The sequence below is a fragment of the Bos grunniens genome, chromosome 2 (genome assembly GCF_055505025.1).
Source record: "Bos grunniens cultivar Pamir isolate PY7600 chromosome 2, Bosgru_T2T1.0, whole genome shotgun sequence".
NCBI classification, from domain to species: domain Eukaryota; kingdom Metazoa; phylum Chordata; class Mammalia; order Artiodactyla; family Bovidae; genus Bos; species Bos grunniens.
The window spans coordinates 16,162,868-16,167,573 of record NC_141166.1 but is presented as its reverse complement, the minus strand read 5'-3'; the positions used below and the strand labels follow the sequence as shown (position 1 = coordinate 16,167,573).

The window sequence follows — 4,706 nt, the reverse complement described above, 5'->3', positions numbered from 1 at the left end:
CAGTTGAGCTATTTCAGATCCTTTAAGACGATGCTGTGAAAGTGCTGCACTCAATATGCCAGCACATTTGGAAAACTCAGCATTGGCCACAGGATCAGAAAAGGTCGGTTTTCATTCCAATCCCAAAGAAAGGCAATGCCAAAGAATGCTCAAAGTACCGCACAGTTGCATTCATCTCACACACTAGCAAAGTAATGCTCAAAATTCTCCAAGCTAGGCTTCGACAGTACATGAACTGTGAACTTCCAGATGTTCAAGGTGGATTTAGAAAAGGCAGAGGAACCAGAGATCAAATTGTCAACATCCGTTGGATCATTGAAAAAGCAAAAGAATTCCAGAAAAACATCTGCTTTACTGACTACACCAAAGTCTTTGACTGTGTGGATCACAACAAACAGTGGAAAATTCTTCAAGAGATGGGAACACCAGACCACCTGACCTCCCTCCTAAGAAATCTGTATGCAGGTCAGGAAGCAACAGTTAGAACTGGACATGGAACAACAGACTGGTTCCAAATCAGGAATGGAGTATGTCAAGGCTGTATATTGTCATCCTATTTATATAACTTATATGCAGAGTACATCATGTGAAATGCCAGGCTGGATGAATCACAAACTGGAATCAAGGTTGCCAGGAGAAATATCAATAACCTCAGATATGCAGATGACACCACCCTTATGGCAGAAAGTGAAGAGGAACTAAAAAGCCTCTTGATGAAAGTGAAAGAGGAGAGTCAAAAAGTTGGCTTAAAACTCAAGATTCAGAAAACTAATATCATGGCATCCAGTCCTATCATTTCATGGCAAATAGATGGGGAAACTGTGGAAACAGAGAGACTTTACTTTTTGGGGCTCCAAAATCACTGCAGATGGTGACTGCAGCCATGAAATTAAAAGATGCTTGCTCCTAGGAAGGAAAGTTATGATCAACCTAGACAGCATATTAAAAAGCAGAGACATTACTTTGCCAACAAAGGTCCGTCTAGTCAAAGCTATGGTTTTTCCAGTAGTCATGTATGCATGTGAGAGTTGGACTATAAAGAAAACTGAGTGCCGAAGAATTTATGCTTTTGAACTGTGGTGTTGGAGAAGACTCCTGAGAGTCCCTTGGACTGCAAGGAGATCCAACCAGTCAATCCTAGAGGAAATCAGTGCTGAATATTTATTGGAAGGACTGATGCTCCAATACTTTGGCTACCTGATGTAAAGTACCGACTCATTGGAAAAGACCCTGATGCTGAGAAAGATTGAAGGCAGGAGGAGAAGGGGACGACAGAGGATGAGATGGTTGGATGGTATTGCCGACACTGCGGACTTGAGTTTGAGCAAGCTCCAGGAGTTGATGATGGACAGGGAAGCCTGGTGTGCTGCAGTCCACGGGGTCACAAGGAGTCGGACATGACTGAGTGACTGAACTGAACTGAACTGAGCTAACATTCTACTAACATTTTACTACTAGTAATTACTATCCTGCAGTTTTGTTGTAAATTCATGCTATGGGTATGGCAGGGCAGAAAACAAGCTTGAGAGACTAACAAACCTGCTCTAGGTCATGCAGCTAATGAATGGCATCACTATGCTACATACATTTCCTCCATCCTCACAACAAGCCAGCAAGGTGGAAATTATTTCTCTCATTTGTCAGTGGAGGAACCTGAAGCCCAGAGAGGCCAGGTGATTTGCCCAAAATCACACAACTGGTAAGTGGCAGAACCTGACCCAAACTCAGGGCTATGTTCTGGTAATGCAAAGTCATGCTAAGTCGCTTCAGTTGTGTCCGACTCTGTGTGACCCCATAGACTGCAACCCACCAGGCTCCGCCGTCCCTGGGATTCTCCAGGCAAGAATACTGGAGTGGGTTGCCATTTCCTTCTCCAATGCATGAAAGAGAAAAGTGAAAGTGAAGTCCCTCAGTCGTGTCCAACTCTTAGTGACCCCATGGACTGCAGCCTACCAGGCTCCTCTGTACTCTTTCCAGGCAAGAGTACTGGAGTGGGGTGCCATTGCCTTCTCTGATGTTCTGGTAAGGAACTTGAAATGGTGCAGCCCAGAGTTATATTGGAGCAGACTCTGAACCCCAAGTCTTGGAACCCCCAAATTCTAGTTAGTGAGTTGTCTGTGCCCCTGACACAGAGTCAGGCAGGAAAGAGACCCATGTGTGCCTCAGAGCCCAGCCTGGGACTGGGCACCAAGGAGGCAAAGCTTGAGTGTGTGGGCTGAATGTGGGATTATAGTCATAGACCTTCCCTAGACAGACAGGATTCTAAGATGCTGAATTTGGTCCTTTGGATTTCTTTACGTTTATTTTCACTCTTTTAGGCTGAACACAAATGTGAAAAATAATAATAATAGTATGCAACAGTTAAGGATTCACACACTATCTCTCAAGCCAGCCCTGAGTCATTTCTAACAAATGTGATGAGAAAGCAACAACAACAACCAAATTAAACATAAAAAATACTCAGATGAAAGTTTTTGCTTTGGCCAGAGTCCCCTGGGAGTAGAATGGAAAGGGTGTTGATTCTTCTGCATTCTTCAACGGTTCGCAAATGAGTGTGTATCAGAAGCACCTGGAAGTCTTGCTAAATAACAGATTTCTGGGGCCCGCCCTCGAGTTTCTGATTCAGTAAGCCTGAGGTGGGCCTGAGAATATGCATTCTGACAATTTCCTGACCATTTCCCAGGTGATGCGGATGCTGCCAGCCCAGGAACCAGACTTTGAGAACCCCTGCCCTAAATGAAGAGAAGGCAATGGCACCCCACTCCAGTACTCTTGCCTGGAAAATCCCATGGACCGAGGGGCCTGGTAGGCTGCAGTCCATGGGGTCGCAAAGAGTCGGACACGACTGAGCGACTTCACTTTCACTTTTCACTTTCATGCATTGTAGAAGGAAATGGCAACCCACTCCAACATTCTTGCCTGGAGAATCCCAGGGATGGTGGAGCCTGGTGGGCTGCCGTCTATGGGGTCGCACAGTCTGACATGATTGAAGCGACTTAGCAGCAGCAGCAGCAGCCCTAAATGAACTTGAAGTACAGCAGGCAAAGGGGTCAAAACTACGTACCCTTGAAAAATCTCATCAGGCTCTTAACTCTATCCCCTCTCTGGTAGGGAAGTAGAGTGAGCCCAAAACCTACCTGGGCTAGCCGAACAACTGTACAGTTTCTAAGTAACAAGAGAATACACTGCATGTGTATATAAGCTTTGCTCTGTTTCCTGGGGCCACACTCACTGGCTGTGTGACCTTGGAAAATTTATTTATTTTGTGTGAGCCTCACTTTGAAGGTTAAAGTGTTAGTTGCTCAGTCATGTCCAATTCTGTAGCCTGCCAGGATCCTCTGTCCATGGAATTCTCCAGGCAAGAATACTGGAGTGGATTGCCATTCCCTTCTCCAGGGGATCTTCCTGACCCAGGGATTGAACCCAGGTCTCCTGCAGTGCAGGCGGATTCTTTACCATCTGAGCCACCAGCCAAGGTCATACAGCCAGTGAGTGTGCACCCAGGAAATGGAGCAAAATTTATATACTCACGAATTTTGTTCTTGTTACTTAGAAACTGTATAGCTGTTTGGCTAGCCCAGGTAGGTTTTTGCCCCACCCTACTTTATACATCTGTAAAATGGGCATAATAGTAACTACTTCCTAGCATTGATGTCAGAAATTCATAAACTTATAAAAACTCTTGCCTAGAGCTCTGCTGGTGGTGCAGTGGATAAGAATCTGCCTGCCAGTGCAGGGGACACAGGTTCAGTCCCTGGTCCGGGAAGTTTCCACATGCCGAGGAGCAACTAAGCCCATGAGTCACAACTACTGAGCCCAAGTGCTGCAACTACCGAAGCCCGTGAGCCTAGGGCCTGTGCTCCGCAACAAGAGAAGCCACTACAGCGAGAATCCCGCACACCACAAAGAAGAGTAACTCCTGCTTGCCAAAACTCGAGAAAGTCCTCTTGTAGCAATGAAGACCCAGTGCAACCTAAATAAATAAAATTATTTTTAATAAAGCTCTTGTGTAGTATCTGGCACACACATTCTTATATGCATTCTACATAGTAGCTGTTAGTATTATTACCCTGAGCCGGGGTGTGCAGGGGACCAGAGGAGAAAACCTAAACTGTGTCAAAAACTAAAATTGTCAGAGCCACACTGCTGGGACAGGATGGGAGAAGCAGCTCCACAGGAATGCTCTGGGACCCAAGCCGAGGAACACCCAGCAGGGGTCAAGGGCTCAGTGTGAGGGGATGGGTGGATGGGTAATGGAATTCCATTCCAACCCCATGGGATTGCACAGGGGCAGCACCAGTGTGCTGGCTACTGAGTCATGGAAGCCTGACCCAAGTTGGGCTTCTTCCTAAATTGCTGTAGTGTCATGGTCTCCCCTTGAAAACTGCTCCCTCGCCCCCAGAGTGGCCAGGTAGCCATGTCTGTACCTCAGGGTTCCTGCTCCCCTGCCCCACGGCCAGTAGAATCACAGAGCATCCATATACCTCCAGTTAATTGGCCAACCAGAGACGGAGACTGTGGTCAAGTAATAGGTCAAAGCCAGGGTCAGTGAAATCCTCTCCAGAGGGAGCCAGAGAGTAAGTACTTGCCTCTGTCTCTGAGGCTTCCCTTGTAGCTCAGTTGGTAAAGAATCCACCTACAATACAGGAGACCCAGCTTCAATTCCTGGGTTGGGAAGATCCCCTGGAGAAGGAAATGGCAACCCA

General features: G+C 46.6%; 1 long non-coding RNA gene across 1 annotated transcript; it reads left to right on the top strand.

The window, feature by feature from the left end:
- Positions 1–1,798: 1,798 nt before the first annotated feature.
- LOC147377638 (uncharacterized) lies at positions 1,799–4,001 on the top strand. The gene is made up of 2 exons (XR_015140022.1): positions 1,799–2,022; positions 3,691–4,001. It is a non-coding gene; the product is annotated as an uncharacterized LOC147377638 (long non-coding RNA).
- Positions 4,002–4,706: the final 705 nt, after the last annotated feature.